Below are 12,678 nucleotides of genomic sequence, written 5' to 3'. Positions count from 1 at the left end.
CTGGAAGGCTTTCTAGCATTTCAGATGCAGCGCCTGTGATAACATGATACTTTTTACTGTCCCAGTATTCTCAAAGTACAGTGGAAGCAATGACAGAATTTCTTATTCTAAGGAAAAATGGCATTCAGCACATGATCATGAAATCAATATTTGAGAATTTTTCCTTTTAGCTATTATTACTTTACTTTTTTTTTTGTTTGGGAAAATGTAGGGGTTTAAAAAATGTAATACAGAAATATTATTTCCAATGTATAAACAGACATGGCAAGAATTTGTTGATGTTTGGGTTTTTTGCCCTTTCTCCTAGTTGGGAGCAGACTGAAGCAGATCATTTATCTCATGTAATGTAAAAAAATATATCTTTTTATGTATGAAAGAACAAAACATGAATATACAAATACAAGTTTATGATTTATAGGTTTAAGTTTGTCCTTGTTCATAATTGTGTGTGTTGAAGCATTTGAAAGAGTTGAAGTAGCTGAAACATACTCCTGCTGTTTCAATATTCTTGGTGATAATTTTCCATTTCACTGGCTCATGTACAATAGCTGGTGAGTTTGGTCAAGGGAATAAACAGGAAATAAAATCGAGCTGTCTCTGAATGTTACATTGCAACATGTACACAAGCCTGAAAGGTATTTTTGCACCTGCTTAATAACATATTTTTGGGACTCACAGTTCACTGCAGCCTTCTGTCACTGCAACTGATTAAAATCTGTGAGGAGTTACCTGCTGGCTCGAGAACGTGGGGATAGAAAGCCATTTTCCTGTGTGCCTGAAAATTCCTTAATGTTTCTAAGTTAGCAGTATACAGTGTGTCAGTTCAATCTTCCAGCTTTTCCATGAATTGTTCCCCTCCACAGGAAGACTGTGAAGGACTCAAGATAAATGATTAAACAACTGAGTACCCTGAAAACTGGAGTAAAAAAAATTCTTTTAGGAAACGCTAATTTTTTTTTAGGGTTTCCTAAAAGAAATTTTACTATTAATTCCTTTTACTAATTCAAAAGGCAGGATCAGCACAGAATGCATGGGGATCTGCTTACTATTCTGTTAATACCTTCACAGAGTCTTTAATAACCAAGTCTTCTACCTCAGGGTGCTTTCATTTCTTCTGCAGAAATTGTCAATCCTATGCTACTATTGCCCTGAATCTTTCAGTCTTTGAATACAAAAATTACTTTTCATTCTATAACAAAAAATGGAATGGCAATGCAATTGCTACAAGATAAACAGCATATCCTTCTCTGGAGGAGGCATTCTATGGTGTTCTCCAGTACTGATCGAAGAGTAGTAAGTTGCAGCACTTGGTAGAGTACAGAGCAATATCCTGTGCTCACTAAAACCCATGGCTGTGTGGCTGCTGGATGATCTGGACCTAAATCCTGCCACAGAAATCTGACCTTTGGCAGACCCTGCCTGTCAGCTTTGGTGTAAAATAGAAAATATATTCTGTTTGAGGAGGGAATGCCGCAGATAAGGCCTGTTCAGATGTTTCAATTTTGAAGGTATTGATGCTGGAGATGTGTCATTTCACGATGCCACAGATCTGCCTCCTCATCCCCTATTTCACAGCATTTCAGGAGTTGCCAAGAAGTAGCCTATTAATGTCAGAAACAGCAAGCCCAGAGGCCACCTAGAGCAGTTGGCTCCTGTCAAAATATTTTGGGATTATTTTCACACCTTGCCTATTACATCTTGTTGCTATCATGTATCATCTTCCCTACTGCTATTAGGAAAAAGTTCTGTAACTTTACAGCTCTTATGCCCTTTTTAAAACAGTACACAGAGTAAATGGGTCATAAGTGGTTTAGAAACTGCCTCTGGGGAGAGCTCTTGCCAGGTAAGGTCTGTGCTCATGGTATGTCATGATGTCTCAAATAAAACAAAGAGTTTTTACTTAATTATATTTTTCTTGGGACATATCAGGACAATTTTGTGGATTATATTGCATTGGTTTGAAATATAATTTTAAAAACAAACTTTTTTTTTCAAGTTTTCTGTTATCATAAAAGTGTGGTAAAAGTAGATCTGGCAAGTTCAATAAAATGCTCAATTACTCTTGTCCAGAACATCTTTCTTGAAGCAGAGTTCACTAAAAACTCCAATGGTGCTCCAGTGGTGTGGTTTGTCATGTAATTTGATTAAAGTTATAAAATAAATACAGCCTAACTACTGTGATTCAAAACTGGGGTAAAGTTAATAAGAACTGTCAATATGGTCTGAGGTTCCTGGCTGGAAGAATATTTTCCTGGTAAGACTTTCCTTGTAAAGCTGAGTACCATTACTAGGATGTAAAATGCCTGACAATAAAAAAAGGGCCTTCTCAACCTTGCCTAGCAGGCTTCACATCCTTGGCTATCCCAGTGCTGCTGCCTGGATTGGCACCTGGTATTATGGGTAGAACATCCTTCCCCCAAACAAAAATTGTTTTATTTTTGTCACAAGATATACATCTAAACTGTAATATCCTAGGTATATATTTATTTCTAAATGAGATCAAGATCAGGCTGCCTCTGTTTGGCATTATGTCTTTCTTGTAGTGACAACCCTGGGTGTGTGGAAAGGCCAACACTTTTCCTTTTTTTCCAGCTGCTCAGTATGGTCAATTGTGTGTGCATCATTAAAACTTAGGTAGAGGAAATATCAGTGGAGCTTTTAAAACTGAAGTTTTAAAGTGGTGGGGTTAAAAAATCAGGGAATAACAGAGTACACCTGAGAAGAAGAATTTTTTATGAGATATCTGGAAATCCAGAGGCAAAAGCCATGGAAGTTTTTTCAGGGATAGTTGGATAAGAAATTAAAAATTTAATTCATAAAAAGAGTTCATATTCAGAGGAGGATGGTGGTCTCCTGCTGTGTGTATCTCTGACTTGAATCACTGGGTGTAGTCAATATCAGTAATCACTGCTGTTTCAATATATCAGTCCACATTTATCCTGCTACCTCTTTTTACCTTCTTGTTGAGAAGAGTAGTAAGACTTCAATAGTTTGATTTTTCAAAATGTGAGTCCTGTTCAAACCTGATGATAATTGTGCTAAACACGAAAAATATCTCAGCTGCAGGCCACAGGCAGCCTTGGAACCAAGCATCTGACTTATTCATCGTTGCCTGGTCCCAGGGCGCTGCAGGTAAGGCCATCAAGCAGACTTGCAGCTGCTTTATTGTGTTGTATATATTTTCCTAGCACTGTACTTATGGAGGCTTTTTCTTCTGAGTCCTTTTTTAAAGGCTAAACACAACCAATAAGTTGGGAAAAAGGTCTTAAGCACAGGGGAGTAACTTGACAAATGAGAAGTTTGGTGGGAGATCTGGGAATGAAATTCATCTGCCACTTCTGTCAATTTAGTGTTCTTCCTGTCAGCTGCACTGTTCCTACAAAAGACATTTATTTCCTGGTATCTAGGTGTTATAGTTTCTTAGATATAAAGTTTATAGTGTTGTGTTTTAAGACTGATGCAGTTTTTATTTTGTACATTGATGTTTTGCGAAATCGGTACATTGGGACAGGTTAAGAAGAGATAAATGTTGAACAGCAGCTCTCTTTGGAGACGATGGATATTGGTCCCTTTTTTGCAGGTACAACCAATATCTTTAATGAGAAAATGAAAATCTCTTTTGCACCTGATTATATAGTGTAGGATGTCTAGGAACTGGGTTTTCAGTGTAATGATTGCTTGGGGTTTCATAATGTGGTTCAGCTCCAGCTACGTGATGGGCCTTGGTGGCATTTTAAGCTGGGTAGAGATGGAATATTGGCAATAGCTCTTTTCAACATGTTCATGGGAGGGTACCACATCTCATCTTAATGATTTTATTAATGGTCTACAGGAAAGAATAAGTCATAAATCAAAGATACTCAGAGGAGAAGTTGTGAACTGTAGTCTGAGAAAATTTTTAAAAATGGATTTGGTCTAAGAAGAATTTAGAAAGGTGATAGATTTCTCATGGAAATGAAGTAGCTTGCTGTAAATGTGTGGAGTGAAAGGGGTAATCTGATAAATTACAGCAGTTTCAGAATGAAAGCAGGGAAAATATTGACAGAGAGTTACATGGCTGAAACAGATGAAGATGTGAATGAATCTTTCCCCCTGCTTCAAAAATAAACAGAGTGATAGATGAGTTTTTGGGATTTGGAGGGGAAAGTTGCATGATTGATAGGGCTGCTGAAAAATATCTGTTTGTCAGAGCACTGAATTGGAACAATTCAAGAAATACTGCCGATAAAAGATGAAGGGAAGAGAAAGTGAACTAGGATGGAATGTGCAGACTCAAGCAGATGGTCATATTACAGACTTAGCCACCTGAGACTGCTCACAAGATCCAAAACTGGGGGCTGATAAACCTTTTCTCATGTATTCTTGAATGAAAGGGATGGTGTTGAGGGGAAATTTTCACAGTCTGAATTGGAGTGAGAGGACCTGGTTCATGAAAGGTGTGTTCCTAGAGCCTTCCTGTTGTGGAACTCATTAGTAGGAATGTGCAGGAAAAAAAAGTGTGTTTGTTCAGTTTGAGTCTCAGTATTTTTATGACCTTGAACAAATTATTTGCTTTAACAAGTTCCTCTGTTTTTCAGCTGAGATTGATGAGGTATTTCTCAGAAAAGTGTTGTAAAACGAAAACGCTTCAGTGATTATTTTCAGATACAGCATTTTCAGATACTGGTGAGGCTGAGGATTTATTAGCTATTGAGTGCTGTGGGGTTATTAAGTCCTTGATATTTGTTAAAGTCAGTTTTCTACCTTCCTAACTGACTCAGATAATGGAGATAATCTTGTGTTTGCCTGCAGAATATTATGGACACCTTTTCTAGCATGCTCTCACCTCTGTCTTTACTGCTACTGTTATTCACACCAACAAAATCAAATATAGCATGGAGACCTCCCATGCTGTTATCACACCTTTGAGTGCAGAAGAGGCATAGCCTGGAACTAGTGAGTGAGGGTGTAACACAATAGATTCTTACCAAAATCCTAAAATAGGTGAACTACATCAGAGATAAATTTGAAGTACTGAGGCTGTTAAGAAGCTGAAATCAGCTCACCAGATGTTTTTGTTTAATTTAGTAGCTACACTTCATTGCAGATGTTTTCCACCACTCTGTCAACTTTGTCAGATGCAGAGTTAGCCATTGCTAAGTATGGTAACAAACAAATATATTATTAGACATTGACAGCTGAACTTGGCTTTTTTTTTAAGACTGTGGGAGCACAGAAGGTGAGAAATAATAAAATGAACCATCTAATTTAGGAATATGATCATTAGCAGACATGGTAGAAGTCAATCAAGAGCATGCTAGTACATGCACATGAATGCTGAAACTAAATTTGACACTATTTCATGATGACTCAGTGGAAAAAGAACTGGAGAGGAAGCGTTTGGATTATGTGTATATAGAACATCTGCTTTCAGTGTTATGTGCGTGTTGCTATCACTAGGAAGTAGTTTGCTTGGGAAGGTGTCTGGCTAGCATGTGCTGCTGAAGCTTACAGTCACCTACACCACCACAGCAGTGCCCAGCCAGACCAAAGCCAATGCTAGGCTTGTTTCTCCGTGGAGCACCTCTCAGAGCACACAAGGTGCATTGTCACCTGGTTGTGCTGGAGCTGTGCATTCTGTTTGTTCATTGCCTTCTGATCATGCCTTTCATTTCCTTTGGGTGCCTGTGGAATGCACAGACTGGGATGGACACTGTGTCTGAGACACTCTGCAGTGTTGAAGCGCAGCTCCCAGATAAACTCTGCTTTGCCATATAGCATCACACTGTCCCTGTGGTGTGTAACAAGTTTTTTTCCCTTGTATTTAGTGTTTGCTTTCAGACAAGCTCTTTGTGTCATTGTTCTTTAATGAAGACTTTTTCTGACAAGTACAGAATAGGAATCTATGTGACTCAACATGGGCTGTTTTCTTCAGGTTTGGTTTTCCTTTTTTATTTTTTTTCTGCCATGTGTCCTTAGTCCTGCAGATTGCTATGACATTGCTGTTATGTTGCATATTGTTTTGATGACTAAGTTAGAATTTTTTGGGGAAGGAGGAGGAGGTAACATGGTTATTGTACTAGCAGCCAGCTTCATAGTCCTGTATTGAGAAATACTAGCTAATTTGGTCCTTTGGAATTCCATCTGTTCTGCCTGGGGTTTTCTTTCTCAAAGGAGGATTCCATTGGAATAAGGTTGAATTCTTAGGAAATTACTCCTCCTACAGGATAAAACTAAAACATGTACAATTAAACATGTTCAGACCATTTAGAATTGCATGACCAGAAACGTCATCTCCTCTTCTCATCCTAAGACAAGTTCAACTATGCATAAATCATCCTGAAAAACGTTTTCTTGTGCAGTTTTTGCAGTCTTGTAATGATTAGGCTTCTAAACAGGTCTATAAAAATGCTTTATTTTCTGAAAACTTTCCCCCAACTGTCTAATGCTTATTTCTTTAATTCATTAAGAACCAGTTTAAACTGTCCCCTCTTCCATGTTTTAGTGACAAAAATACCAGTGTTGCCAAGTTTTCCCACCACCTAAGCAGACTTCATCCCAGCAGTATTCCTGAATTTTTCCTTTGGTTTTTTGGTTTTTTTTTTTTTTTCTGTAGGTATCATTAGTTTTTTTCCTCTCTGTCCTTCCCTTATGCAAAATGAAGAGTCAAAATGGCTGAACTGCACTATTGCAATGGTGATCTGCAACCAAGGAGGTAGTGTAGTTGTGGTTCAGGCTCAGATAGAGTCATCAGAAATTTGTGACCTTTTCTAACTTCTGTCACAGTTTTTCTCTTCAGCTGCCAGAAGCTTTATTGTCCTAAAGTGGTATTTAAAATTTGGTAGTTTGACTGGCTGATTAGCCAAGAATAGAATTAACAGTAATGCTACTCTCTGAGTGTTCTGTTGCTGTCCTCTGTAAAGTTGTTGAAAAGCTATTTAATCTCTGCAGATCACAGTTCTTGCATGTTATGTACGTGGTGTTTCATAAATCTTGGTTTCTCTTTGTTGTCTGCAAGGACTCGGAGAAGGAAAAACACCACAGAAGGAAAAGCTCTGGGGCAACCAGTAGGACTTCAGTCAAGACTCAAAGTGTGTTGTGTATGTTACTCAGATGCCTAGCATAAAAAAAGTAATATCTGATTTTTTTTTTTTTTTTTTTTTTTTTTTTTTTGCTGGTGAGATGTCTAGGATCATCTTAGGGGATTGATTTGTGGACCCTATTATCCTGTTAGCATATAGCATATAGTTGTCTGCAATTGTGAGTCTTGTGCTTGATGGCCTGTAGGCCTTTCAAACCTTTTATTCTACTCTGTAATCTAGTGTTTATCCCAACAAGACAAAGGGAAGTTGAGGTGAAGTTTGTAAGTCAAGAAGTATTCTACAGTTTCCCTAGGCAGAAAGCAATTTGTACTGGCTAAACTTCTATTTGTAAATCTACAAAATAGATTAAAGTATGTGTGGCACCTGTTCCCATTGCACTGTTCAGTTGCACAGCTGAACAGTAAATTGGATGCAGTGAAGCAGAACTCTGCCTCTGTGACCTATTAAAAATTGAGATACTGAAATAAAGTCTGTCCTGAGATCCTGATTTATAGCATATGGAAGTTGAGGAAACTTTCCACTAACTGCAGTATTTGTCATAAAAAACAACAGTAGGAATTTGAATGTACAAGCATAACTTAGAAAGTTTAATCTTTGGATGTTGAATTTTGTAAATGTGACACTCTCTGTTCTCTATTCAGAATTGATGTATTGTCAGGACACAAACACAGAGTCAGCATTATATCTTTGAGAGGTAATTATGTATAATCAGATTGTGAAGAGCACAGAAATTTATTTAGGTTAGTAATAACTCGTGTTATTTGTTGCATTCTCTACAAAGAATTAAAATATAAAGTATAAAATCTAAAATCAAGGAAGATACTTGGAAATGGTTGCCTGTTTTTGTCACGAAATGGAAGGGAAATACAAACATCATAGTCATGATGTGATGAGTTTAAGCGCCTCAGGCTGGAGCATACAGTGTTTCTAAATAAATGTATTACTCATGTATATTGCTACTTTGTCTTCACCTTTTTCTGCAGAGGATTGTAGCAAGAGTAGAGGCTCCAATACTCTGCTTTTCTTGCATGGATAAAGTAAAACACTTAGAGGTAGTAATGGGATAGTTTGTAAAATAGGAAAATGACATACTGTAGGAAAATGTATTTTGCATTCCCATAGAATGGAGAAAAAAAATAAATTATTCAATCTTTTAACTCCCCACTAAACCATTACCAGATATGAATGAATTCAGAAGTTATAGAAGTATGTGAAATGATTAAAAGCTTAAAGGACTACAATGTGCAGAATAAAAATAAAATAAAATCAAACATGATGAATGTGGTATTTTAAAAAAACCCAACCAAACAAACCAACAAGTATCAGGTTTCCAGGAAAATGCACAGCAAGTACTTCTCCCTCTAAATCCCAGATGCATCCATGTTGAGGAGGTACTAAGAGCTATTGCACTGTAGATGTGCCCACCTGTGGGAATTGCCAGACACTTGTTCTTTAATAGAACTACATTGAGAAGGTTAAGGATTAGTCAAAACTGACTTTACATGGGAGATGAAAATTTTCAGGGTTTAATAGGACACAGTAAGATTATTAAAAGGAAATATATGCATGCATATATGTGTGAACAGTATGACAAACACATATCTACATCGAAATGTTGGAAGGTTGCCATTAGGTCTCTACACAACTTCTCTTCTTCAGGATGAACAGGCTCAACTTTCCAGTCCTGTCTTCATAGAGATGGTGCTTCAGTCCTCAAACCTGGGGGGGAGAATACCTTTTTGGCTCAGGTTATCAGCCAGCTGGGCAGTGTGAGTGCCAGTTCTGTCTTCCTGTAGGCATGCTCTGTTACTGTAGCTAGATAGTATCCTTTTTGCTCTTCACATCCTTATCTTTGGGATAAGGAGATTAATTACTGCTCTTCTGAATTCCTTACTGTCATGAAGCACCTCAGATTGTGAACTTAAGGATGAATGAGAATGGATAGAAGAATCATTCATTAAAGTATCTAAACTAAATGGACAGCTTCCCAAGTTAGATTCACACTTAGATGCAGTAAATGTAATACACCTGGCACTGTGCTCCACTCTTGTTATAGAGACTGACATTTCCTTGTACATTTGATAATTGTGTGCACAGAATCTGTGTGGTTTTTGGGACCTACTTTCCCTTGCTCTCTAGATGCCTCTTCTTTGAGTATCCACACCCTGGAAAAATACAAGACAAAGCAGTGTCTTTGGACTTACTAGTGAAAGCTGCTATGATGATAGGGAATTGGGATGGAAATAGTAACATTTCAAATTTCCATGGAGGAAACAGGCAGATGTTTACCAAAGTGATGATTAATCAGCAAAACAAGAGCAGTAGAAATACCTGTCAGTGGAAAAGACTGCAGGGATTTTGGGTTTGTGCTACTGCTCTTTCTTCCAAGCTGTACTGAAGCTTTTTCAAGACTATGAGAAACTTTGTATAATCTTTATCTGTTGTGGTTGTTTTGAATATGAACTTTAAAATAAATTTGAAGTTCATATAGGTACTGATTTTTATTTGCATTTTAATGAAATTAGGTATATACTAAACTCATTTCAAAATTATTGAGACATGCTATTTTTTATCAAAGTATGTTATCTTGATCTATTGCAAAGACCTATAACTGTATTACAAAAGACTAGGTTTTGTTCTTTTGGCTATGCACTTCATATTGTCAGTGCAGCTATGCACAGACATGCACAGACTTCTACATGTCTTGAAACACTCTGTCCAAGAGTTTATAGTCCATATGGATAAAAAGTTTGTACAAGTGATTACATTTTAGCATTAAACACCTGTGCTTGAAGTTGGTTTCTTGAACTCTCAGATCTTTGTCTGTTTAGTTTACTGCGATATTAAATAATGTTCTCAGATGTGTTTAAAAGGCACCAGCATTATGATCAGGAACTTTGCATTGCCTCTTCTACCCTGAATTTCAATCATATATGAAGAGAGTTGATGTATTTGCTTAACTTTTGAAGGCTACAGTTACAGACCTTTGAACTATAAATTATGTTGACCTGACAGGAAAAGTGATGATGATCTAATATCAGAAGATAATAGGAAGGAATGAAGCAGTTTGAGACATCTCATAATTCAAGATGTAAAAATATCTGAAAGATATTTTTCTTTAATAGACATTTAGTATGATGCATATTGTAGTGCAAGAACAAAGAGACCTCCTTTGAAGGTCTCTTTGGTGGTGTGACTTAAGAAAAGGAAATATTGCATTTTTAACTCTCTTGATACTGAAACTGCTTATCATTTGCTGATTTGGAAACAGGTTTAGAAAAACACTGCTGAGATGCTTACCCACTTACCAGTCTGCTTTAAAGAAACGTAATGGAATTATGTGTCTTAAAATAATTCTGCAACACAATCAAGTTGAATATCTATAGGAAATCTTCTGAACACATAGTCAGTAAGTTTTGGAAGACTGAATCTAAAGTGGAGCCTATATTAGACAATTCTATAATGATGGGCACCGAAATGCAAAGTAACTTAGAGCTCTGTGTGTGTGTGACACTCATTATCCGTAATTACCTTTCACGTGATCTGACAATGGCATCACGTCTTCCTTAACCTTCTGTGCCAGTTGTTTCAACACCACCTGGACTAGAACAGTAAGTTCCACAACACTGTGACTCTGAGGCCTGAATTAAGAGAACATTTATTATGAACATCTCCACAGAAAACAAAGAAAATATAACAGAATTGAAATTTGATTTCTTTTCATGAACATGTCTTACCAACCCAGAAACAAACTTTGGAAAATGGTATGGGAGAGTGATTGACTTTCATTAACTTGTAAGCATTTATTAATAAAATGTCTTTTTTTGTTTGCCAAGTATGTAACAAAATAATCTGTGTATGCCCTACACTGTGCAGAGAAGGAAGACGAAAATGTTTGCAAAATGTATCGAGTAAGTTTGTGTGTCAAGAAATTTAGCATTTGCTGTATTCCTGTTCTTAATCCACTGGCAGTCAGCATCTGCATTAGATATGTGTGCCTGGTAATTGAGGTTAATTGATTTACAGGGAAGGGTATGATACGTTAGATCATAAACTAAAATTAAGTATGTCAGGGACTTGCCCCAAACCAACTTACATTTTGCTGCTGTGAGCATGCAGTAATTTTTGTAGATGGGGTATGTCAAACACTTTTCAGATGTTCTCTAAAAACCTAGCTTACAATGGTAGAAAATGGGGCAATACAAAACAAAATTAGTGGTTCATTTCAGTAAAAAGTAGCCTGATTATGTTGTTTGCTTCTGGTTGTGGAGGTACAATGTTCGAATCTTCTTTAGTGATGCTTTGTGGAGACAATTCTAGGACAATGGTGACAGGGTTTCTGAAATTTTGATTCTGCTGGGGTGGTTACTTCAGGAAGAATGGCTAGGAAGAGAAAGATGAAGGAGAGTGTATTTATATAGTTTCAATCTAACACCACTATTTTTAACCTGAAAGGAAACTTTATTTGAATCAAATGTAATTAAGATTAGGAAGTAATAATTTAGTCCTTTAAAAAATAAACACAACCAACCACTTGCTCTTCCCCCCAAATGCTCTGGATTTTAATAGATGATGTTACTTTTACAAAGAGTACACAACAAAGCTGTTAGGTCTGTATGTGTGGTCTTTTCCATCCTTGATATTGGCCTTCAGGGATTTTTCTTTGTTAGCTGTGATTTTACGTTCTGAGCTTCACCAACAACGTATGCATGTGTTGCGTTGTTTGGATTCAATGCCTGACTGGAAGCAGCTATTGCTTTTCACCTCTGCAGTTGACTGGGGATTGCAGCATGGGCACTTTTGCTGGTATACAAGGAAAATTGCTTTACCTATACTTACCTTTTACATATGGGGACAATTTAAAAAAGGTAACAGATGTTAATTTTTTTGAGTGTCCGATTAAACCCTATGTAAGCTCCTGTTCTTTTCAGATTGAGATACAATTTAATTTAGTCTAGTTAAATTATTTGAGTGAAGTAAATGGAACAAATGAAAAACTAGCTTAATTTAGGATGAGTGTTTATGGGTGGCTTCAAATTATTCAGTTCAATTTAAATTCAGGCGTTCATTTAATTTGATGAACTTTTCTGAATGTCCCTCTGTAGCAAACTGCCTGTAAGAACAACTCCTTTGGTAAACATTCCTGCTTTAATGTCTGCATTTTTGAAGTCTCAGCCTGTTCTGCTTCCAGTTGCATGCTTCATCCTGTAGCTTTATTGTTGTATTTATTGAATTTTATTTACGGAGTTCAATGTGGACTCTTCGTAGTCATTCATTTGAAATTTATTATTGGAAACTCGTTAATGAATTGGCAGAATGCATAGGGAGATACTATTTTTTCTATTCTAAAACAGAAAATCCTTGCTAGAAAATAGACTCATTTTCTAGCAACAAAATTTTCTTTCTTTAACTGCAACCATATTTCTATAGAGATTCTTAAGCTGCTGATTGTGTTACTTAGAAGAACTGTGATTTAAATAAGGGTCTGCCTGTGTTTTTTAGGGCTTGTTGATAAAATCTTGAACTATTACCACACGGAATTAGTCCTGTAAAATTTTAGTTGATACTTGTTAAGGACTAAGGAACACACTGTTTG

The 12,678-nt window shown here is 36.8% G+C and overlaps 1 protein-coding gene across 10 annotated transcripts in view; it reads left to right on the top strand.

Annotated features, from left to right (window-relative positions):
* RYR2 (ryanodine receptor 2) overlaps positions 1 to 12,678 on the top strand; it is a 381,629-nt gene that overhangs the window by 80,708 nt on the left and 288,243 nt on the right. The gene's annotated exons all lie outside the window — the stretch shown is intronic.

Source organism: Melospiza melodia, chromosome 3, assembly GCF_035770615.1.
Source record: "Melospiza melodia melodia isolate bMelMel2 chromosome 3, bMelMel2.pri, whole genome shotgun sequence".
Classification (NCBI taxonomy): domain Eukaryota; kingdom Metazoa; phylum Chordata; class Aves; order Passeriformes; family Passerellidae; genus Melospiza; species Melospiza melodia.
The sequence above is the reverse complement of the archived record's forward strand: the minus strand, read 5'-3'. Positions and strand labels throughout refer to the sequence as shown.